We start from the raw sequence: 26,961 nt of genomic DNA, 5'->3' as shown, positions 1-26,961 counted from the left end.
AAAAAAAAAAAAAAAAAAAAAAAAAAAAAAAAAAAAACAAATAGACTACTACTACTATAGCTGGAGGAGTAGATTTGCTTATTTTAATATGCGACATTATGCGGCACTCAAAGCCTTTTGAAATTTTCAATATTGTGATGTAAAACGCGTTTTGAGAATTTGCGTATTTATCCGCCTACTTTTCAGAATAAGTTCGTAACCCTGAGTTGTGTTAGGTTTTGTTTACTACTCTTACGAAATCGTTTTCTTAGGAGACATCAGTTATCATCTGATCTTCTCCGTTCGAATGTTGCAATTCAACTCTCTGGACTCGACTGATTTTGCCCCCTGCAAATATGCTACTAATATAATCTTTTACAAGCATGTTCCCAGCATCGCCATAGTAAAATTGTGAGATTTTTGTGTTAATTCTTTTTTCCGCAAAATGTTGTGCGAATTGCTGCTAAACTTCGTGCCTTACAATCCCGAAAAGACATATGAACGCATCTCTAGTATTTACAAAAGCTAATGCATCCATCGCTTACAGAACCCCGGATGTATGCTTCCTTATAAAGTACAGGTATTTTTAATTAGCATTACGTTGAAATGTTATTGTGTCATTTTTAATCGACTCTGTCGGGCGACTGTTACGATTTTCAAAGTTGCAAAACTAAAAAGTATGAAACATTATATTCTAAATATTATGATGATTTACAGACGTGATTACAACTGATAAATATCATGAGGGATTTTCTGGGGTGTAAAACTTATTTACTCAACAATTAAGCCTATCGTTGTACCCTACATCGTTTATGATACAGAATATATGTTAAGTTCATGCAGGTGTAACATTTAAGATAGATCTACTTTTTACTGTAAGGAGCCATTGGCAATCATTTTCTGAATCGATGTAAACTTTTCTGCTTGTACTGCTGATGTTGTTCTTGGACTTTTGTGTGCCTCCATGTTTGAGGTATTTTGGCATTTTCTAATTCAAGAATGAGCTCATTGAAGCTGGCTTGGATTGGCCCATTTCTATGGTCAATCAATTAGCAAAATTGTTTCGTGAACCAAATTAACAATGAGAAATATTGATGAAATGAGCAATTTTTTGAACTTCTCTTAACTAACTAACTTAATTACACCGATGAGCAGCAAGTCTTTATATACGGCCGAAAGGTGAAATTTTTAATGCTTTTTTTCTGAAAATTGATCCATAAAAGCAATTTGGCATACAAATTATTTGCATTAAATATGGATCACAGAGATTAATAGTTTGGATTGAGGTCCATATAAGGTTTTTTTTTTTTTTGCAAAGTAAATATGTATATCCTAATCGGATATAGTTTTTGACATATCATGATGAAAATAAATGAAGTACTTTATCAGGCGACGTGATATAGGCTACTAAAGAGTCGGCTTTACCCGATCATAATATAATTACTTGTTTTTGATGATGGTTAATGCCCACCTCTCGTAAGCAAAAGCGTTGTCATTTTCTTAAAAGAAATTTTCTAAAGTAAGAGCAAACATTTATGCGTCTATTTACAACTTTCCATAAAGCTTTTGTCATAAGTTAAAGTTATTGAATAGACTTTGAATTCAAATCGATGTGCAATGCATGTGCTCTGAAACATCTGCAATATTTTCGGTTCAGCCGTTTTTCGTTGCGTTGCAAAATATCTTTAGCCAGATGCCATGCTGTTGGTTGGCTGTGTGGTCCACTACAGCGTTTTTCCTTGTTTTGAACTGAAAAATTGCACTCATTCATTCAAACGCTTGCCAATCACACAAAAATTAATATTTTTGAAACATCTTGCGTTTTTCCCTGGCCATAGACATGCAGATTAAGTGATTCCTTCTTTTTGTTTTTCTTTTTCTTTCTTTTTGTATTGAGATTTGCACCAGTTACACAGCTTGCCCCAGATGCTTTTAAGTTAAGTGTGTCTTGCAAGAATGACTTTTACAATTTTTTAATATTTTTCAGAATCAATTTGTTTTTGTAATATTTGGATATATGCTGAGCGGTCTCCTTAAATATTCTCATTTTTCATTGTCTTTCTTTTCATCCTTTGTCCTTTTCAAAGCTCAGTACAGTAGCTTCCCCCTTAAACGTTTCGAAATAAAAAACTGTGTTGAAGATGTAGTCGAACTAAAGGAAATAGGTGTAAAAAGGATTCTATGTAAGCTTCCGCTGACTCTTTTTTTTATTTGAATTACCGTAATTGACGGGTTTAATTAAATGATAAGATCCCAAAAATCGATAGACGCAGATATTAATGCAATGGAAATCAAATATTTTATAACTCATACGTTTAATATATTTTCAGCACCAAAGCAATGTCAAACTCTTTGCTTCATTAAATGCTAAATGTACTGTTCCTATGACGATAACAGGCCAGCGGGGCTTTTATCGCCAGTGCATGAAATCGTTCCTAACGGTAAGATAGCTATATATAAATGATGAACAAAAAGAGAACAAAGGTTTCGTTAGGAGAAATTATTGCTGACCAACACCGCGAACGAATAAGTGAGAAGAAAAAGAAGTACATAAAAGAGTCAGCCGACTAATCGGGAGCATTTTCCTCATATAAATTATATGTTACAGATCTACTGCATGTTATGGGCAGATCGATAAACCGATTTGGAATATTTCAGTGAGTAAATGTTTTATGAGATATCTGATTACGGGTAGCTGTAGAAAAAGTGATACATCGAACAGTAGGGTACATCGTATATTTGTGGATGATGCGTATAAAAATTCAAGGATATTATTCTGTACACATAGAAAGTGAACGCGTTCTCTTCTATTGTGTTGTTCTGATGGTGATTCCGGGTTTTATCCTCAACGGTGGATTTAATTGAATTTTTTCACAAACAAGTCTACATTTAAGGTGCAATGTCTTCATGTACTTGATAGCTGATGTCACGACACATGTGAGAAAACAATTTTGTTTCATTCTGCTCAAAAGTTTTCTTTCGGCGTCTACCGAATATGGAAAGTCGGAAGCAACATTTTCGGAGTGCTTTACTCCTATTACCAGCGACAATATAAAAATGATGTTCAAGCAAGAAAAGAATGATTGGTTGCGTATGGAGACGATGAATGGACAGCACGCCAGTGCCAAAACTAGTTTGCAAAATTTCGTTGCGGCGCTTTTGCTTCACGTTCTGGAAGGACGCCGGCAAATGACCGCCGAATGAAAGCCTGTAAGATTACTGTGGGGCTAAATCGATTGAGTTCTACTTTTCTTGATAAAATATTTACGCAACCTAAAGATAAGGAATGGACTTTTGTTTTGGACAAAAAACGAAATTTCTTTCCCAATCACCCAATAAAATAAAATTTTACTGGACATTAATTTTGTTTAAATTAATTTATTACTTAGTTTGTTAAATATTTAATGAATAACAAGGCTTTTGCGATTTTAAGTAAATATATATGTCAATAAGAGCTTAACTAAAACTAACTAAGTAATTTTATATATATGAACGTAAAAAGTCTTTTGTATGTGTGTACAACATTCTCACAGGTATTAGATACGTCTATGTACCTAAACGAGGTCATTTACTTTACTCGCGCATGGTGTTTATATCATAATTAAAAATAACAAGCAACAACACTATGGTCGGGTAAAGTCACTCGTAAAATACACTAAAAGATTTTGCAGAATTCTTCTTGATCTTCGTGACAAACTACATAGAACCATAACTTATTAAGCAAGCCTGATATGAATATTCGCCCTTCGGCTAAAACATGGCCGCGTATTAAATCTTGTCGAAATGTCTCTAATATTGTGAGTCTAAAGTTGAATTTGAAAATACATGCTCAGGCGGAAAGATGGACAGATAACTATAAATTAAATCCGAAAATGATTCCGAATCGATTGATATAGTGTGAGGTGTGTATATCATAAATTTGGGAATTTACTTACACCAACTCACCAACTTAATATACCCTATACCATAAGTGGTGTATTGTAGGAAAAAAAAGTAACGGTTGAAATAGCATAGCGAGAAAGGGAGAAAAAATGAAAGGGAAAGAGAAAAGAAAATACCGAGAGAGAGATAAAGATAGAAAGGTACACAAGTAAAAATTAATTTAATTAAACGCAATTATAATGGTACAACTGCCACAACAAGTGTTAAATAGAACGTTAGTGTCACTGTAGGTAATATGCTTACCGTGCTAAAGTATACCACTCCTGCTTTACATGTTCAACGTTCGTAACGTTGTCGTATGATGATGTTAATTGAGACTGTGTGCAACATTGAAAGCTTTTCAGCACAAGATAAACGAAATCATTAAAAAAAGTAAGTTAGATAAATTTGTTGCTGTTGCTGTTGCTGTTGTTATTGTTGATGTTGTAGGGGGCAGCAAGCACACCGCTGACTAAATTGATAGGATTAGTTTTGTGAGTGTGCAGTAATAAACTCATAATTAAACATATTCACATACCTGCATATAAAAATAAAGTTATATAATAAACGGAACATTAAAACATCATTTTTTCCGCGTTAGTAAACTTAACTAATTAACTTTGACTTATTAGTGAATTTCACTCTATTAACCGAAGATGAGGGATTAAAGTACAAAAATGAAATGTTGTTGTAAGATTTAATGATTACGCTTAAACATTCATGTAATTATCTGTTTCATATATACAAGTTTGCTTTACGAACTTCATCATTAAGTCAATACCTTTCAAGGATTATTTCCTTCTTATTCTGTATATAAAGTATGTAAAACAAAATGCACATTATAGTCGGGCAAAGTCGGCTTTTAAATACCCTACATCATTTCTTTACTTATTTTTATCATCATATAGCAAAAGTTATATGTTTGTTAAGTGCTTTTGTTCTGTGCAAACTTACTTTTCACGAAAAGTTTTATATGAAAGACAGTCTGTGCCAAACGGACTTGTATGATTTAAACGCAAGCTTACCAGCATAATTACAACATTGAAGTAATTTTTTGCTCTAAGCTATTAAAAATTATTCGTAATGTCCCTATGAAGGCCTGATCTCTACAAGTGAACCTTTTTTTTCTTTATGAAATCAGTATTTGAATTATTCAATGTTACACAAGCTAAGCCAGTTTTTAGGACTTCAAAATTGAATTGATGAATGATATAGACACACATATATACAAATGGAAAGAAACTTGGATCGGATTTTATTTTCTACCACCGATCTAGGTGATGTCCTCCGTACCAGCAGGCGCGCTGGCGATCTGGAGAAATAATACATAGAGGGAATAAGAAAAAGGGAGTAGTAGAAAGGAAAAGGAAGTTTGACTTGAAAGTAGGTCTGCCGCTTAGGCGATCATATAACACTCGGTACTTGCAAAATTTTAGCTTTCGCGGATCCAAGCCTCATTGCGATAGACCATTTTTGTGTCGCAGTAATAGTGAGTGATCAAGCCGCAAAGGCACATCTCTTCTTCCCACTCTCTGTTTCTTTCTCTCTGCGCACTTCTCTTTGGCCGTTGTCGTGTTACAAGAGGACGTGCGATAAGTGATTAGTCGTTTAAAAAAAAAAAAGGAGAAAAAAAGAGAAAACATTAGATACCTCTCACAAGTCGCTTGCAAGTATTGATTGCGTTTGACATGCCACAAGTAAAACCGCCTGGATGGTGCCAGTCGAACGAGAGATTTTGAGGATTCAAGCGATCGCCGCTGAAAGCTTCATTAAATCATTCTTTCGAGAGTAACGATAGTTATTGCAGGAAGTTAGTTTTGTGCAGTTAGTCATGTGAACAATCTTGGTTCAATTTAGTTTAGTATGCATTTAAAGCTTTTTTTTTATTTTTTATTTTTTTTTTTATTTTTTATTTTTTTTTTTTTTTTATTAAATATATATTTTCGGAGTGGCTCACAGCTTATCAGCTTAAAAATTTTAGATTTAATTATTCCTTGTTCTCTTCAAACGAAATAAAATGAATTCATTTAAATGCAAACAAGTTTTTCTGGTTTTTCTAATCTGCAACTTTTCATTTGAAACATTAGGCCAAGAAGCACGTAATTTATTTCATTTTCAAAATCATACATACACTGGGCGCACATCGAGAATTGCTTTCATACATACAGTTTGCCCGCGATCGTCCCCTCTACATAGTCACACAACATTTCTAGATATGTACACTACATGTCTATGCATTTTCTAGATTTGAGTGTTTCCAACACAAAACAAGAAAATTAATTCCACTTTTTTTCCTTTTCCTTTTTTTTTATTATTATTATTTAGTTTTTTGTTTCTGTTTTTTTTTTAATTTTTTTTTTTTTTTTTTTGTTAAAGCTAAACATTTATGCTGGTTGTGAAAAGAAAAAGAATGAAAAATATATCTTTTATATATATATATATATATGTTTATATATGTTAGGTAGGAATTGTATATGTATATATATATATATATATATAAACACGACATCAACAACAAATCGTTTACATTGCATGAAATAAAATTTAGTGGTTTTGTTACTCCTCACCACAAAACACTTATGTCTTCTTAAGTTTGTTTCTGAATGAAACGAAAACAAAACAAAACACAAAATAAAAATGATAAAAAAAAAAAAAATGTAAAAATAATTTTAGTTAATAAATAACGAATGCATAAATTTAAGAGTACTATTAAACTTCTTTCGTTTTATTCACTGGCTATAAAAGTTTAAGCGCCCTGCACGCAAATAATCATAAATTACAATTTTATGCATTTAGCCGAACATTAAACATTTTCACCCAAAACGAATACATACACAATATTGCTCCGTTAACACACACACAAACACAAACACAACTGTTAACTTCAACAACAATTATTTGTCGATGGCGGCAGAGAGACCTTTCCCAAGCATTCTAAATACTTAAGGAGTGAATTCGGCATAGTTCTGTTATTCGCGAACATTATCTGCTCCAATACTCTGTTGTTACAACATATAGTGAACTCATGCTAATCGAAATTGTCTTGATAAAGTGTTGGCAACAAAAAAAATCATTTATGTATGTATGTATGTTTGGTTTCGAATGAATTTTGCACACCGATCCTTCTCGTGTAAATTCACGAGTAGAGTCCACCTCGCAACGAATGCTAATTGACCGGGACGACAATCATATTGGATATGGTATTCAGAAATTTAGAGAGAAAAGTATTTCAAACTTTTAGTTAAAAGTCAAGAGTCAAAAATTTATATAGCAAATGTTATTTGGGATTGTCAGTTTTCATAAGCAAAAACATCACTTGTTCATCTCTAACTTGTAGTGGTACGCACAAGAGTCCTTCATAATTGCATAAGAAACGACAAATTCTTTTTCTCTTATCCTCACTTCGCCGAAAATGATGTTCTGAAGCGTAAGTTGAGTGAAAGGAATTTCTTGCATGCTGACTAAAATATTATACATAATCGATAAATTGCGCAAAACGATTGCATTTCCGAAAGCATTTACTGTTTCTAGTTGGCAATTAATAAATTGTGTTTATAAAAATGACCTGTCAAAGTTATTTAATTTTCTTTGAAATTAATATAAAATGATTTGCGAAATATTTGCCCAACAATTTGATTGCGTGCACTTGTTCGCAACGTAACGTTGCACGTTGACATGAAACGAACACAGACTGCATCCAACTAGGAAGGATTTGATTGTGGCATATACCCTGTACTACTGTAATATTTGGGATAGGCGAGGAAGGAAAGAGGGGGAGTAGTGTTTGATTTTTAAATTTACAAAATACTTTTAATAGGCATTTTTACATGTGAAGTCGGAAAGTTTGTATAGAGGATACACATTTCAGTTTAAGTTTAAGTTCTTTGCGATATTTTTTTTCTCCGAATCAATTCCTGCGAAACTCCCATGTGTCGTTCTAGTACTAAGAACATTAAACTGGTGGACATATGCAATAGCAGAGTTGACGAACTTAAAATTCTTTTCTTTTTTTTTTTTGGCATAATAATAATCACAGTTAAGCACGGGCAATGTATATTTAAATGTTCCCATCTATATGTATGTATGTATGTATGCACATATATATGCCTGCATATTAATGAAAAAATCTTAAATGGCGTTAAAACAATTTATGTGGTTATCAATGTCAATAGGACAATTTTTGTACTGCATGTGCATCGAATTTAAATCAAAATCGATTCCTATATATTTACATACATACACATATAAGCGTATATTTAGTTAGACGAGGCCGAATGTATATTGCAATAATGTTGACATCTAGAAAAAAGAGTTTTTGTTTTTCGGACATATGATGGAGAGAAGAAAAAAATTGATGATTAATTCATTCCTGCCTCCATCCAATCATGAAACCGTTGACACAAAGCCGCAGCGTATGTAAAAAAGCATAATTTTCACGGTTGTCCCCGCACCAGGGATCGAACCTAAGCCTTTCGATTATCTGCCGATCGTCCTATCCACCTAACTATGCGGCAGCGAATTTCTCTCGAATAACTTCAAGTTTTTAAAGTGTATGAAGAAGAAGAAAAAAGATATGATTTCACAAAAACTGATACCTAATAGATTATAATTTCTTGAAAAAAGTAACTCTTATATAACAAAAAATATTAACTCAGTTTGTTATTTTCTTAATAAACTTGGCCAATTGTTCAGTGGTTGTCCCACTGAGAAGTAAAAAAAGAGAACGAGATTGGCAGGAGCTTTTTATCATCCATATTCACTTACTTAATATATTTTCTCAATCCAACTACACTTCAACTCAATTCGACAAGTTTTACTATAAAATGTGTAGTTTGTATTAATTCTTAAGATTGCGTAAGCAACAGCTATTAATTACTAAAAGTTACTACTAGTGCAACTTAGCAAAAACATGGAAAAAAGCCATGTTCAGCGCCACATTCATGGAACGCTCACCAACAATGAGCGCCGGCATGCGAATATAATACTAATTCGCTGTAAACAAGTTTGCCAAATTATCCTATATTATCATATATTATATAACTTCACCAGATGACTTTTACTTAACCGAGTACTCGTATTGCTTTGTTATGGCTTTGTTATGGCTTCGGCAATTCTCGAACGTTATTAAAAGCTTTCTTTTATGACATGTACTGAGTTTAAAGGGCAGATTAGATTATAAATTTTATTCAGAGCTTTTCATAATAAAATTACCAAGTAACTAAGACGTAAACTACTTAAGAGACGAATTCGAATATTGAAATTGATTTCTTTGAACAAAACAAGTACCAGCGTCAAGCACAGCGCCATTTATCAACTTCCTAAAGAACTGTTATCTAAAATGAATCTTCCCTTTTCAAGTGAAGATGAAGCCATTAATAGCAATCTGCTCTAGAAAGGTGTGCTTTAGTTCGTTGTATTTAAAAACCATTACACAATGAGACTCGGCTTCGAAAGCTCATTCTCAAATATTTTTCTAAAACTTTGGCACTTACGAACAATGACGCAGTTCTTAAATAGATTCCGTTGCTTCTCTCACTTTTCTAACTAGGACCAGGTATAACTTCAAGTACTTTCAGCTTACTTATATTCAAGTAGCATGTGCATGAATTTTAAATTTTTATTATCTTCGACGCGATTCGTCACATATATCCTGTTGTGCAGAGCACGAGTATTTTGGCCGGTGAAATAGTGGCAGAGAGCGAGTGCAATTGCAGCGATTGTTTTGAAAGCCGCAAAGCTGACATAAAAAGCTGAAACTTTATCCATTTCCACAGATCAGACTTAAAACCGCATGCCTAAAAGAGCCTGCCCCTCCGCTTCAAAGCAGTTTTTCATTTGCGTTTCGCACGCAATTACTTGCAATCATTGTTGAAAGCCATTTTATCGCACCAGCTTTTATTCTTCGAGACAGAATTTAAAATTAGATTGCGTTTTATAAAACGATGGTCGAAGCTATGTACGCTTAAATGATTCTACGCTGCATTGGTTAAGTCTATTTGGGAATATGTAGCTGATAATCCATTGTATTATTGACCGGATCGTACTTCATCTTTCCCATGTTACATTAATAGAAATAGAAAGAACGAGAGAGCAAGACAGAGAGAGAGAGAGAGAGAGAGAGAGAGAGAGAGGGGCATAAGATGCTTGATGTCATATGGTTATGGCTATGGTTAAATTGTTGACTGGAGATATTTCCGTTTCCGGTTTGTTGCAAAGTGTTGACTTCAATGTTCCACACAGTAGAATTATCAAGTATTTCTCCCATTTGTTTAACTATGTCAAGGCTTTAACGACTGCCACTCTTCATTTAAGCATAATTCTGATTCTCAAAAAACAATTAAACACATCACGTTGAATAATTAGTTGCCCAATTATTTGCTAGTAATCATTTACTCGTTTATAAGCTACATGCTCTCACGTTTGTCTTAACTTATTTTAACATATTTTAATGCTGGTTGTCAAGATAGTTTTAAATAAATGAATAAAAGGAATAAATGAAGTAATGAAAATGAATCTGAAAAAAGATGTTCCTAAAATTCATTAGATCGTTTTCAAGATGGCCAATGGACACACTATGTCAGCTCGAGACGAAAAACTAACAAATCCATAGTATTAACTGAACATCTATGATCATAAGTGTATGCTCTGTACTTGCTAAGATCGTTCCGTATCTTGTACTATATGTAATCTAGCCGGGATAGGAGAGGGTAAATTGAAATCAATTTTGCTTTTCCATCAGTCTGATGCATATGCACGCTGATCTTGGATTGTCACCTGAAAATTCGCGCTCATTTTTTTAACATTTGCAACAGATCGACCTTTCCTATAGGTGTTATGGATATTCAATAGAATCTCTTGTCTCTTGGTCTCCTTATGAATGTAGATAGTAGCGTTTTCTCTCTGCGACTCTTTAGAAAGCTTGCCTTCGTAAAGCTTAGCCGTCAGAGTCATTTACAAAAATTTAAATGATATCTATTGCTTAGTCTCAATATCGGATTTTTTGAAATTCTATCAAAGCAGCTCTCCTTACTACACGCGATTTGCCTATGCCGTATTTAAATTAACTTGTAATCTTAGCGTCATAGTACGATACCAAAACTAATTGGCGTTGTTTACTGTTATCGGCTGCCATGCGTTTGCTTCTTTGCAATGGTATAGGGGTTCGCTTGTAATTCGGATGTGTACCGGCTGTGGGTGTGCCTCTATGCTAAATGTGAACGTGCTATATTTTTCGTTTTTCTTCTTCTTCTTTTTCATCCCTCCCTTATTTATGTATACATTAATTATATATTGTCGGCATTTTTCCTTACCTTCACTTCTCTTCATATACTTTATATTAGTTATTAATAATAATTAACATAGAATTTACTTTCAAGAGTCTGATTGAATTCTGCTGTTAATTTATTTTACCTGAGTTTCATGTGTAAATAAATAAATTTTGAAAAAAATATATTTTCATTAATCAACTTTTTTATGTATAGAATATTGAAAGATTATGTTTCTTTATACTTACCATTCAGCGATATGATGTTGTAGTGGCTTCCCACTGTATCACTTCGCGTGATAATATTATATATATGTATATTATCGTTAAGCATGCTTGGGTTTTAAATTTTGGTTTATTATTGTCAAATATTGATAAGTTTGATTGAATTTTGAATTGGGTTAAAAAAAGCGAAGCTTTTTCTCTGTTGTCTAAATATTAAATATTAAATATTAAATATAAAAGAAAAAGAATAAATCTTAACTGAATTCTTAATTGAAAATAAATTCAATATGAACGAATTACAGATGGCGTTCAATTAATATCAATTTTATCATATCGGCTATAATATTTATATATTTCGTAGGTTTAAATCGGGCCACTTTTTCGACCACTTCAACTTCAAGGGTATCATTTTGAAAATCAGTATATGCTTAACTGTGTCAAGCCAAGCGATGTAGGGCATTTAATGTTGGCCCGCGTGCCGCGTACCGCCTTAGTGTTTTATTTCTTTATATGTTTGTTTTTTAACACATTTCAACACACACTCACTCAGCTCAATTTATAAAGTGAAAATTTTTCTATTTTGAGGCCGAAACTAAAGAAAGCGGGAATATCATGCATAACTTAACATGCATCGATCAATTTAAGAGCGGCTTCTGCTGAATTTCAAATAGTACTGCGCGAAAGTTTTTGGGGAATTTTTGCTTTTGTTCTTCTAAACACGTCGCGGTCATAAACGCCACATCAGACAGAGGAATAGCAAGTTTTCAAAGACAGATTAAAACTTTTCTTTACAAAAAATGATCTCCAAAACGAGAAAAATAAAAATGCGTAAAGTACGTGGAGACTCAAACGAGCTTCCAACGTACTTGCCACAAATTATACTACTTTACTATATATGTGATAGAACAAAGCACTAAGAAACGTGCGCGACTACCGTACCAGGAATCGAACCCGGGTCTTCCGCCTTTAAGACGGACATCCTAACCACTAGACCATACGGTAGTCACGCAGAGTTGAACAATTTCGTTTTAAAATTTCGAGACTAAAGAGAAAAAGAAAAAGATTTTGTATAATTTTAGATTTGCAAAAATGATCAAAAACTAAGTGAGCTTTGAATGCATAAACTCTTCTCACAACATATTTGATAAAATTCGAAATTGTAAATTTCTTTTAAACATAGCTTAACTGCAGAATGCAATGACTAATAATGTGTGCTTCGTAAGCCCTGCAGAAACGAAAAAAATTTGACAATCAACCGCACATAGGTATTAGTGTTAGTTATATATTAACTGGACAATAGGTAAATACAATATATATGTACATATATACAATGTATAATATGTACAAAATACAATATGTATGCAATAAAGACAATAAATAAATATTATGGCAAGATATAATAAATAACAGAAGTTGCTGTTACCTAATGGGGGACCAACGAGTTGGATATTTAGAAAAATAAGTACCATAAGTACTGTACAAACTGACAGGATTTATTGAGATAACTTAAGCAATGAGAATAAGTTAATCTCTAAATAGCAAACTTAATCTTCTGACTTCATTGGATGCATTTAGAACAAGAGTTGTTGCCAAAGGATTTACGTCGTTCGTCAATTTTGTCGAGATATTTTAAAGAAGGCGGCACACGCCATACGAAATTTCAAGTTCATCATGGGACCTGGAGGATGTGGACTAGACGACGATTATTATAGCCGTATTCTGATTTAACAAACACCTTTTATATGACAGGTTGGACGTCATTGTGATGACTTAAAAATACTGACGATAAGGCAACAAACATGCGGGTAGACATCTCTAAATCACTTCGAGATAACCGAGAATATTTATGGTGAACCATGGAGCAGGCAATTCCCTACGTTATTCGAGAACATGTTTGTCGAGAGAATCTGGCATAGAAGCATTTGGAAAATTTACATAGAGTAAAGCACAATTTGTGGCCGGTCCACCGCGCCAGGAAGGGAAGCCGACTCTTCTGCCTGAGAGACGGATGTTCTAACCACTACACCATACAAATTAAAAAAAACTGAAAATTTGTAAAAATGACAAAACCCAACACATGCAGATGTTAATATTGGAATTGATGAATATAATGATCGTGTTATGTGTCTGATATATATATGTATATAAAAAATTTGGCTTTCTGTTAACGAATATTTGTTAAAAAGTCGCGTTTAACATCGACGAGCTCAACAAAGTCTTTCTTATTATCTTTAGGCAGTTTAAAGCAGTCTAGAGATCTGAATCGTCATCTTTGTAAAGAGGTCACACTTGGGTGCAGACGAAATTGATTCGCAGGCAAACGTCTTACGTTTAGAATGAAAAACAAAACGCAAATCGTCAAAGTAAACGAAAATTTCAAAATATATGGCGATGTAATAATCAAAGTTATGCATGCAACCATCGAACTAAAGCAAGGCCTACATAAACATTTCACAAAATTGTAACATTATTAGACATGAACTTGTGAAGTCCATTTGCATCAAATAATTTGAATTATTAAAAAAATCGTAACATTGGTTAAATGTAAAGAGCAACTATTCATTTCAACATTTCATCTGGCAACACGTGTTGTTTTCAATCGTTTGGAAAAATTTTAAATTTCCAACTCTTTTTTTTTCTTCAATTTCAAACATTTGACTAAAAGTTATTCATTCGCAGGTGTCTATCGCATGGTCTAGTGGTTAGGGTGTCCGTCTCGCAGGCGGAGGACCCAGGTTCGACTCCTGGTGCGCGATGGTCGTCTCCTTCTAGCTTTGTGCTTTACCGCACTATGTATGTAGTAAAGTACAATTTAGGGAAAGCGCGTGGGAGCTAAGTCTCCACGACTACGTGGGAGACAAATCTCTCACGTGCTGTTTTGTTTTTTTCATTTTTGCTCGATATTCGAATGAGATTTTCTTCTTAAGGCAATTGCCTATGAAACGGTTTAAGATTGTCTGTCCGTCGTATCACTCTCCATGTTAATGTAGTCGCATGTACCATAAAAGTGGGATGAGTTTGTGTGGATGGGATTATGAGATGATGATGATTCATTTGCAATATAAGCTATGTGGAATGGTTAAGCCGCTGCGTGTTGCTTTGCCGTTCGCTTTGGAAGGATCGCCATTGAAATACATTTTTTGATCACATTTCAGTTGGGTTAACTGAGAAAACAGGCGAGAAAGATTTAGTTGAATAAGACAAGTTTGGATGAAATACGGTCTTAGCGAAAGAGGATCGTGTATATAACTACGAGGGACTACGAGGAAAATTGGACATTTATTTTCCTTCACTCGCAAACATGTTCACAAACGCTGAAGAACCAAAACGTTTTTAGGAAAAACATTCAAAATTTCTCTTCTTCAAAAGATTCCTTCCTATCAATAATCAATAATTGCGTCATAATAATTTGCTCGTATACCAAGATAGTGGGTGTCCGACACAAGCGATGTGTGACTTTCCTTTCTCCAATAAGTACGAGTGTGCGTTTTCATTATAATGAAATAATATTTCATAAAAGAGGATGAAAAGAGTTTTTGTTTAATCTACGTGTTATGGTTACCTGCAATTATTTTTCAAACGAATTACAAGATGTAACTAACCTTTGTTTTAGTTATCTCTTACATAATTTTTGTGTTGTGAACACCCGCACGCATATGTGAGATAAACGATTAAAACAGATTGGTTGAGAACCTGCAAAATTTAAAAATATCGTATTGAAACTAATATCCAGTTTCAGTTTTTATATCTGACGTAACTTGTGATACAAGAGTATATTATACTTGTGCGGATATATGCAACATTTTAAAGGACTTGAGATAGACCATCCTTGTGTTACGCAAATAAATTCAGAATCACATTCTAAATCGATCTAAGTTTTTTCATCTCCTGCCTATCTACCCGTCCAACCATCTTGCTTTCTTACGTTCAGCTCGCAAACTTGTCGCCGTTTTTCAGTTATTTCGATAAAATGTTGTGTACACGAATACGTTTTGACGCAAGGACGAAGGCTATTGAAAATGTTTCGGAACTATTCGGATTATTTTTTCGATAACTTCCTAAATAACCCGTTATTTTGCAAATCCCCTGTTCGCCTAACTGAACTGAACTGAAGTGATGTAGGCTATTTAATGAGAGGGGACCGAGCACCGAGCTACAGTGTTTACCAAATATACTTTGAATTTTATTTATCAATCTGATGTACCTACGTAAATATTTATGCGTGCATTTTCACTCATTTTTTTATATTGCGCACAAAGGCATTTCATACAGCATATCATTACCTCGCAAATATCTCCGTTGTTTTTTTTTTTATTTAAATTTTTTTTTTTTTTTTTTTTTCTTTTGAAACTACAGGCATGCAAAAAAGTTTATATGCAATTATGCTAGACGGCGCAATTATATTCGTACGTAGCGTGCCTGAGCATTTAGCACATACTGAATGTATTAGGTGTCAAAATAAGTTCTGTCCATTACTCGAATGAGTGCTTTACCAAGCAAAACATGACAAATTCATTTTCTCCGAAATTTTCGCTAGACATAGTTTAGATATTTCTGCTTGTACGCTTGTAAGTTTACAGGCAGTTGTTTACAGGCTATCGCCCAGAGCATATCAAAATCTAAAGAGATTGAGGGCATTTATGGCAATGCGTTTCGCTCTACTTTAAGATGGAAAAAACCGCCATTTAAAGCTACAGAGAGGATTAAATTGACTTGCGATGAGAATGTAGTAACTTATGAAACATTTCGAAAACGAGAAAACAATTTGCGACCGTCTTGAAAGCAATGAAATTCGAATAGGTTCATTCGGCACCAGCAAGAGCAACACAGGAAGTTTTCTTCAACTTGGGCTAGGGACTTATTTCGATTGCGATCTATTCTCCAGACCTGGCCTCTTTTCATTGGCATTCGTTGAGTGCGATGCAATTTTAATAAGCCGATTATTGGCTTTGCAAAGTTAAAGAAGTTTCACCCCGACGCCACAGAGTTTATATCGCGAGGACGTGCGCAAGTTACTCGACAAGAGGCAAAAGACAGTATGTGGAACGAATTCCAAGTGCAGAATAGAAGAGCACAACTTTTGAAGCGTAACTATTGCAGTCACTCTTATATTGGAAGAACTGTTCAAACAGCTATCGATCGATATCATGCAACCAGAGACTGAAAAGGTCTATTGCATACAGCGAACGAGTTCAATTCCATCAGTAGTTGCTGATAATGTTCTTTAGCTTCATCTAATAGGTTACGTCCGTCCAATCTCATCGAACACAAGGCGTCACGCTTGAGGCTATAAATATTCAATTTGACTGTCGATGTCATATTGGTTTTTTAACGTTTGCGATTATTGCAGTTATATGCATATTTATATGCATGTGCGCAAATATTAATGCGATATAAAGTATGAGTAAATGTGGTAAATATGATTGCAAGTGCATACAGATACAAAACTCAGGAACGCGTATATTAATGTTAGTTATCGACATAGCTGCTTCTAATGTGCATGACGCGGCAAATTGACTCAACCGCTTGACGAAATCGCTTTTGAGCAATTGAATTGAATTGACAACAAAGCTTGATTTTATCATACAATTTGATAAGGGTTTTCAAAAAATACGTTTTCATGATTTTCTACAACTGTTTTGCATTATTTTCTTTACAAATACAATTTTAAATATTGCACGTAACATATGCATATATATCCCTATTATGTAATAGTAATTTTCCATATTGTATAGCATTATTCTATATAGATTTGATATAAAAATTACCGTTATTTTGAATTGATTTTATTTGCAATTTTTTTTATATCTTTATATTTGAATAAATAATGACCGTTCAGCAAATGACAAACAAACAGATGGCGTGTCATTGCCGTTGCATATATGCATATATGCAAATCGAAGGGTTGTGAAAACCTATACAGACTATACGCCGCGCTAGAGGTGACCTCTATTATTCTTTAAAATATCATCAGATGTTATTGAAATTGTGTTGCTTTATAAGCAGGAAGATCCTAAGCGGATTTGATCAAAATCTTTATATCATTCGTGGTAATGGTATATTCGGCTTGTGCGGATGTGTATTGCATTCATGAAATGTGACTTAAGACCTAACCGCTCTTAATTAAACTAAAGAATTCAGATGGATTTTCTGAACCAAATCAATTCTATCTGCCGCGCCTGTGTCTGGTCATGTTTTTCTAAATTCAACCTATAAATCGTATTACCAATGACATGTTGCGATAGTAAAGACTGAAAACTTAATGGATGGCAAATGGATTCAATAGAACCGACTTTACGGCGACTTCGCATGCAGGGCCTTGTTGTTATATTGTTATATGAGACAGATTTCAGTTTCCCAATATTTCGCGACAATGTATTGGCAGGAAACTGTATTTTCGTATATTAATTATATAATATGGATAATTTGTATGCGATGGCATCATTTTTTTGCATATATATATTCTATCATAAAAAGTTTTGCATTTTAACGAACGGGAAAATAATCTGTTAATTGTTATACTTTTTCATAACATTTACTTATTGTCTTTATTAGATAATTTGTAAATAATATGTATGTATATATATATACTCAATTAGTTTCTAGGAATATGCTCATTTCTTTTCCATGTATGCAATATTTACTATTAACTTTTTGTCCCTTTTCAAGCTCGAAGTCGATGAATATTTTACCACGGGCATCCCAAAATGCGGACGTCATAGACTTCCCAATCGAGTTTTGTGTTTCCGGTATGTTATGGACGGCGTTCGTCGGTTGCTGTTACCTCGTCTGACTGCGGTGTTGACTTAAAAGTGTTGCGATGAATCATATTGCATGAAAAGTTCTTTTCATTAGACCTAAACAATTCGACAAAAGGCACATGTTGTCATCTTTGTTCAAGGGTCAGCAAAAACGAAATTCAAATTTTTACACTGTTTTGAAAAGACTGTAAATTGTAAAGTAATGGTCCGAGTGTCACGAAATGTGCACACATTTCATTTGAGAGATCTGAAATTATTGAAAACTGCTACGGAAACAATAAAAGTCAACCTACGGATTTATTGAGTGATGCATATACATATTATTAATTAAATTTATACATGTTGATGTTGTTATTTGCTTAAAAAAACAACACAAATCGTGAACAAAACTCTCGATCGAAATATTATTGAAACATTTCGATGAAGTCATTGCACGCTACTCGTTAACTTTAAACGAAGCCAGTCGTATTTTCGTTTTCATATCTCTTGCAGAGCAAAAAAAAATATATATTAGGAATAGGCATCACAGGCTATAGATTTACTTGCTTTCGTACATACATTGCTTTCGCGCTTTCTGTCACAAAACTTCAAAGTGTTCTACAATTAAATATCTTTAACAAAGTAATTTTTACTTATGCATCCGAGATTACTGTGCATGGGGGATATTATTCGAGGGTTGCGTTGATGATTATTGACTTGTATTTTATTGAAGCAAGAAATGCTTGCTGCATGCTATTCAGTGATATTGTTTATTGAAATAGCCAATCGAATATGTGAGAACAGTTCTTATACAATAGAAGCCATGTGTCTATATTATTTCCTAATAGAAATTATTTTTTTTCTTCCCTATATATTACGAGTCCTTGTCATATGGTTGTAGGAGTGAAATAATTGGGAAATTCTGGCTTGCAAAATCAAAATCGCTTTGACCTTTTAAAAATGTGCATACGATACGGTATTAAAGGTTTTATGTGGGCAAGTTCAGGTTTTCGGTGGGAGAGTGTTTTTTTTTAACCATCGCAAACAAAATTCTGGGAAAAATGCTTGCGTATACATGAAACTGGCTTAAAAGCTTGCTTAGTAATCAATTTTTAAATCTTTTATGTTAACAAAGAGAATTTCAATATTAGTGTATGTGTACACATATTCTTTTATAAGCGCATACTATAGCATACATAGATATGCACATTTTGTGTACATATTTTGCGGTATTGAATTTTAACAATAGCATTAGACTTAACTTAATTTCATTTTTTTTCCCCCAACAATTTGAAACACGTTGCAACATAGTTCGTATCCAAAGATATTACATTTAAGAACAAGAAACGCGTTTAATCATTTCTTTGCGTCCTACGAGCAGATGTTTGAGACAGTACCTAAAGGAAAGATAAATAACGAGAGAGAGAGAGATAAAGATAGAGAGATAGAGAGAGAGATAGAGATAGAGAGAGAGAGAGAGAGAGAGAGAGAGACAGAGATGAATAATTGTTTAAATTGCAATTAGTTTGTTAAAATTTATTCACTTCTTTCTTCTCCTATGGCGGAAACTTATTTCGGCAAAACAAAGAGAGAATAATATGTCATGAATAATTATTCCTTTCTTAGGCAGAAGCAAATCTAACGACGTGAGTTCCGGAATGTGTGTTATGAAATATGTACTTTTGCAAGACGCATTCAACTATTATTGTCTGTATGATCTTAATTCAGTGTAATAGTAGTGAGGTTTCGTTCTTCGCTCAGAATTGACTCTATGTGCACCTTACTTTGATCAATACGAAGCATAATTAACTCAAACAAGTAATAAAATTATATGCGGTCACTAACCTATCACTGTTATCCTATCTATATCTACTTTCCAAGTTCTTTTACTTGATGCCACTGACATTGACGGGATTGTTGAGAAACATTTTTTGTAGTAGAAAGACACGTCTGCAACACATTTCGAGTTTTCAAACGCATTCTTCTCAAGTTACGATTTTTTTAAAACTGTTCGCAGCATAATTCCAACAATTTCCGTTCTTTCCATTCGAATTTTTAGCAATATACGAGGTGTGTTCAAGAAAAGTGTGACTTTAAATTTCGTGCGATATCTACATTCGATGTACATATATGGAAGTAAAAAAGCAAAATGCTTTTTTTATATATATATTCTCAAGCAATACATGTCTTTGCTCCATTATCGAATCGGCATTTCCATGGTCGAATCGCTGCAAAAAACTTGATCCGCAAATTTCAAACTCGCTAAGTGAGATTTATGAATGGGAATTTTTAAATATGCAAATGTGTATATACTTTGAAAGCTGCGTATTGAACAAAAACGTTGGAATTAAATAGAATAACAGTGCAGAGTATATGCATTGTATATTTGTCTGCTTCAACGATAATAAGAATCCATATCTCCGAGGTGGCGCTGGCGAGTTGGTATTGGCTTGCGATTGAAGGGTAAATTTCAATTCTAAAACGTTGAGTTCGATTCCGGGCCGGGCTGGCTCGCGCTCAATTTTGGCAAAGCTGAATGTTGATGAAATTGTACAAACTGGATACAATATATTTTGCTTCCAATCTAACAGTAATAGGATATTCATGTATAGTACAAGTTAGGAAGAATAATTATAATAAAAATTTTTTGGCAATAAATAGATAGATATAAATCCAAAAAAAGCTAAATTTATTCGTAGAAACTTGTTCACATCAAAATCCGTAAAAAGCAAGGAAAACGTGTTTTTATTAAGAATAATAACAGTAATAGGAGAAGTGTTTCTGAGAATAGAATAAGGGATAGATATATAGAAAATTAGTAATAATTGCTTGAGGAATGCGTGCATACAATCGCTTAAGCAAAGGCACGCATAGCCTGACACAAGTGTTTCTTGCATAGTGCGAATGCACCCAGTCGTAGGTCTATTCTGTACGCACACTATCGCACACACATGTTCATAGTGTGTAGCCCTACGCATATTTGGCGTACAAATTTCAGTAAATATTCTCCTGTTTCAGTTCTTTACTCTCTTTCTCTTATGGTCGTTAATATCGCTTGTGCCTTAGGTTGATGCTTCATAATTTTTCTGGGCAAATGTTGCTGGCTGTTGCTAGTGTCCCGTCTTGTACAAAAACTGAAAAGACGCATGAAAGGACAAAGCGTCGTCACGATTAACAATATAAGCATTGCATTAGTGAAAGAGCTGCATGCCATACCAAGAAATGCTTAGTAGATTGGAAAAAGCCCTGGCACAAGAGTATTTAGTATATCTTCGAACGAGACAAAATAGATGCTGATGAATATCTGAAAATATATGCAAATATTTTTCGAGAAAAATAAAAAGTCATCTTTTGTTTTGAACGCACACCTCCTATAATAAAATTAAAATTAAACTTTCACAGAGAAATAGTTGGGATATTTTTTAAAAGTGAACTTATTTTTTATTTCCCATTAACGAAAGTTTGCTTTTTTGTTGGTCGAAAATTCAACTTTTCCGTTCAAATACTTGCAAGTCAGTCCAATATCATTATTTTGAAAATCATCGAGGACATGGCGACGGTCAAGAACGACTGCCGATAGAGCAAGTTGAAGTGGGCATTAGTTTACATTGTAGTACACGTTCTGTTATGTTTAAGAATTTAGTGTTTGTTGTGAATTTAGTGTGAGAGAGTGTTTATTTTTCGTGTTATATTTTTATTCTTTCTTGAACTTGTATCAATTTTTTGTGTGTTCCGTACACAAAAACGCACCCAGATCAATTCTGTTGTATAGTAGGGTTGTTGAAAGACGTAAACCGCAAGCCTGTGTGTGACGTGAAATCTCTCTGTGACGTTGCTCAGTATACGACTAGAAATGTAAGCAAAATCCGTCAAGAGTTTTGATTTCTTTAAACCATTTTGAAGGAACGAATGCCTCCCTGCAACTCTTTACATTATAATGAAGTTATTATTATTTAAAATAAATGTTTACTATATGTAATGTGTGTGTGTGCTTTTTACCTATTTTTGTTTGTTAGTTTTTTTTTATCTCTTGCACTAGAAATTGTATTAATCTGGTTTAGCTTCATGTGATTTCCGCCTGTTTAGAAAATTAAGTTTATCGATGAAAGGAAAGTTGCTCGGCGGCTTAAATATTCGCGCAGACATCTCTGCAACTCAGCGAACTGAAGTCTTAATCTTAAAAATTGCTATATGGCAGTTGAAATGGATTATTTTGAATACATTGTGCTCAAGCCTTTGTTCTCAAACGTTTACTCTCTATTCTAAAATGCGCTTTGCATATCTAAAATCTAGCGATCCGAAGTAGAGCACGAGCCTGAGGTACAACAAACAGAGATATATATTTACAAAAATACATATACCTGCCGAGCTCCTTAGACAGCAAAAAAGTTTCCCACCCAATTATTTTTGTCTTGTTGTCTTAATATCAAATTTGAAGCATGTATAAATAAATGTAACACAAATATTATGGTCACGAAAAAGAACAAAACACGAAAAAAAAGGAAGGAATTATTCCAATAAGTAGTGTAGTTTTCATGTGATTTTTTTCTCATATCAGAATGTTGTGTGTAAATGAGTGAGTAGTACATTTTGCTTAAACTTTGAATTACAACTATTTCGTTTTGGCTAATCGTTTAGTTGGTTTTGCTACAAAAATAAATTTCGAACTTTTTTAGTCGAAAGTTTTTTTTTGCAAATGTTCCTCTTTGCACTGCGGCAACCAAATATACCTTTTCCTTATCTCGTTTTGCTGTTACGGTCACTTTCCTCAAAGCGGCCCTTTCATGCATTAGTATATAAATAAACATGTGTATGAGTATATATCGTATATAGATATATGAGTGGGTGTGCTCGTATGCTTCTGTGTACACTGTGTAGCGTATACTAAAAAAAGTAAAAAGCCATAAATAAATTTGTGTGTGTGTGTGTGTGTGTGTGTGTGTATGTGTATGTGTAAAGGCCACAATTTGTTTTCATTTTCAAAATCGGTTGAAAGGAGAACTTCAGTTCGCCATTGTGTCAGTAGCAGCTATCTCAGCTCAATGCATTCATATATTGCTATGAATCGTAACTTCCTGATAAAAATTAGCATTGTTTGCGGTGCGCCTGTATAGAGATTCAAATGGTTTTTTGCAAAAATTATCCGCCCGAATGATTACCAAATTTATAAAATTGTTTCGATATAGCGTGAACTACGCCTACGTTTTTGGAGTAGGATAAGTTTAAAGTTCGTTCTTAGATGTTTTCTAACAACACCTGGAAAGGATAGAAAAACATTCGACACAAACTGGATACACATTCCTTCCTCTTCTTATCAAATTTATTATTACTGATGGTGTTATTACAGTTCCTCATCGATGTCGCAAATGTATATATTCGAGCATTTGATTTATGGCAGCGCTACAATGGGCACATTTAATCGCACGTATTGCTTTAGAAAACTTGTTATATACGAAACTATATTTAGCGCAGCTGACATCGATGAAAAGGTGAAAAGCAAAGGCCACAAACGAAAGAATACATAAACAGGACGTTGTCACGTATCACGTCTACATTTTGTCTAAGTGTAACTCATGTTTTGCTATGTCCCTTCCCTATACATGCACATATATAGATATTGCGTGTATATATATATATATATATATATATATGTGTATGTCAAATAACATGTCTCTATAAATTAACTCGAACACCACAATCTTGTAAAAAGAAACACAAATGAATGTGGTCACAACATGTTCGGTTTTGTTTACAATATATCTGTTGTACTGTATGTAATTAATATAGGGTTGTACATACTATACGATACTATCCTATACTATATCTTGTAGTATTCGTTTAGGCAATCATTTTTGCCTTTAATTCAATTATTGAAGGAATTGTGAGTGAGGGGACGTTTGATTCAATTTTGATTAATTGAATCTTGATCTTGCAATTTAAGCCCAAGTTGTTTACTCACGAAATCCAAACCGGGTAATCTTGCTTGGTATAATTTTATATTTGTTGGTCATATTGACGACACATCACAGACATTGCCGAGCGAGCGAGCGAGTGAGCGAAGGTCTGAATAACTTATTTTAATATAAAGTGAAGGGTATCCGCGAAATTTATAATAAATTGAAATCAAGAACAAGAACGGTTTCATATGTTACTCTCAGCCTCTTGTTTCTCACTTTGATCTCACCTTATTTCTCTCATATGCAGAGAGAAAGAAAGAGAGAGAGAGAGAGAGAGGGTCAGGTTTTGTCACCAATTCGTTCGCAAATGACGATAGTGTTGTGAATGCCCCTCAGCCTTGAGAACTAAGTCGAGCACTAGAAGCAATGGTGAGTGGTAGAGAAACAGGAAGAGAAGGGGAGAGAAAGAAAAAGAGAAGAAAGAAAGAGAGAGAAGAAAGAACGAGAGAGAAGAAAGAACGAGAGAGAATAAAGAAAGAGAGAGAATAAAGTAAGAGAGAGAAGAAAGTAAAAGAGAGATGAAAGAAAAAGGGAGAAGAAAGGAAGAGAGAGAACTTAAAATTTGCCTCGCATACTTTGCCTGCATAGATTAATGTTAAAGAACGTGTTGAAGGAGAAGTGCATGCGGTTTTATTTTGACGAACTTCTTTGACGCAACAATTAAAATTTACATTTAATTGGCAAGATGTGTCGTCAATCTGTCATCGACCACGATTTCATTTTTACTCCAGAACGCAGTAGTCATAATCTGTCATCTGGCATGGCATCTGACTATAAGCCACTGTTTCGATGCAGATTTTCGGTTCAGCGGCTGTTCATATATTATCATGCCCAAGTTTCATTAAGAGTTAGCAGATTGTTAACTAAATGAGTCCCATTACGCGTCATACTCGTCATGTACTCTTTCCTCTCAACTTGCACAATAATTTTACCCTCTTTTCGGTTTGACACACACGCCTTCACTTGCAACATTGTGCAAAACAACATCTGCAGGCTGTAGAACAACTACGTTAACTATAATTGTGTACATTCCTTAACAACTCTGGGAGCGTAATAAGTTTCGGCTTGGGTTTTGCACACAAATACTTACCTCTTTACAATAAAATCATTTTTCCGATAGTTATCCAAGTTCGTAGACCTACAAGCTTGTTTCAGTTTTGCAGTTTTTATATAAGAATTCACTGAAACACACAGAATTACAAATGCTCGTGCTTTGTGCACGTTGGAGTGAGTGCGACGTCATATTAAGAGACTGTTAACAGAATTTTTTGCTAAAAGCAGACATACATGGCTACTAATTAACAGCTTTACTACTGTTGCTTATAACAGAAACCCTAAAAGACCGTAATAAGCTTCTAGTTTGAATTGTGAATAAATGATGGACCATCTTGTCATCTAGTTGTCTCTGCTACAATTATGTTCATAGTGGGAAAAAGAATTTATGAAATTTATCGTAACAAGAATGGAATGCGGAATTTCAGAGCAGTTTCGAGTAAGTTGAGCAAAACAAGAATAAAAGAAAACTTTAACTAAATTTAGGATCTAATTCGGGATAGCACTTCTGCTATTACAGCAGACATGAAAATACTCAAATTCTTTGCAATTTTACTATTCTGGATAGTCAACAACGGCAGAGAATTCCTATCGAACATATTTCTACTATGAGAAATCGCAATGCTGTAGCAAATGTCGAATATCTATGGAAATAAAGTACAAAAGAATCGAACATACAAAATACATACAACGACCAAACGAATGTAAATAAAAAATAAATAAAAAAAAAAAAAAACGAAAAATGGACAAAAATGAAAATAAAAAAAAAAACAAACAAAAAATTTCACTTCTTAAATTAACTTGGTATCTTGCGATATATGTTCTAAACATCCTTTTGCGGAAGACACGTCGCTTAATTCAAAGGGATTCAACATATGCTTTAAGCAGTGTTCGGATGAGTGGTTTGTATGTTTTGCAAAGAAGAAAAGAAAAAAAAAAAAAAACAAAAGCAGATTTAAGATATATTTCCTTAACACTTTTAGGTAATTTTCTACTCTTCCGTTGCACTCAGATTATCCAATAATTATGAAAGGAGTCGAAGATGAAGAAGAATATCATTTATATTATCATAGGTGTGAAAAAGGCATTTGTTTGTCATGCATTCCCGAAATCCACTAACGGCGTTACACAACCAACTATGAAAAACTTTTTACTCGAATTTTGAGCTCCTTCTACACGCGGTCTAGATGACTGAAACTGATACTGGTACTGACATACGATGGAATACGATTTACTAGTAAAAGATTGCTTTGCTAATCTTAATTATTACCCATAAATTACAACAACAACTGCAACCATAAATACTTTAACTTACATTAAATAAGTGATCGGTCTCTCATGGTACATCTGCTACGGGCCACGCTCACTGACGATTGACAAGATAATGAAATTCAGTTTTTTTTTTTTTTTCGTTTAAAAATAAATGTGATGGGTGGAAAAGATTCGGCCAAAGTCGTATACAAATCATTCCATTTTTTATATTTACCATATCTCGTATTTGTTTCATTATAAACTCTCTGCGCACATATAATTTTTACTTTGGTATAATAAAATGTAAGAGTTTCGTATGTAGGTCAATAAAAATATAACTGGAGCACAGCAATAAAAATTACGATCCTTTTGTTTCGTTGCGAATGAGTTGATAGAATAAGAAAACTCTCCTCGCAATAGTTGCAATTGTTGCAGTAACAGTAGCAGTAGCAATAGTAATAGCAATCGCAAGAGCAATAGCAACAGCAACAGCAACAGCAACAATAATAATCCTAACGATAATAACGAGTATAAATGAAATTTATTGCAATATATATATATATATATATAT

General features: G+C 33.8%; 1 protein-coding gene, 1 long non-coding RNA gene and 1 other non-coding gene across 19 annotated transcripts in view; 1 reads left to right on the top strand and 2 right to left on the bottom strand.

Moving 5' to 3' along the window:
• The window catches only part of LOC119633132 (small conductance calcium-activated potassium channel protein), a 244,980-nt gene that overhangs the window by 61,291 nt on the left and 156,728 nt on the right, over positions 1 to 26,961 (top strand). The window lies entirely within an intron of this gene.
• LOC119633214 overlaps positions 1 to 26,961 on the bottom strand; it is a 60,158-nt gene that overhangs the window by 4,631 nt on the left and 28,566 nt on the right. The window lies entirely within an intron of this gene.
• Trnal-uaa lies at positions 12,320 to 12,391 on the bottom strand. Its single transcript has one exon. It is a non-coding gene; the product is annotated as a tRNA-Leu (tRNA).

Source organism: Glossina fuscipes, unplaced genomic scaffold (assembly GCF_014805625.2).
Source record: "Glossina fuscipes isolate IAEA_lab_2018 unplaced genomic scaffold, Yale_Gfus_2 0, whole genome shotgun sequence".
Lineage (NCBI taxonomy): Eukaryota > Metazoa > Arthropoda > Insecta > Diptera > Glossinidae > Glossina > Glossina fuscipes.
This window is presented reverse-complemented; position numbering and strand designations above follow the sequence as displayed.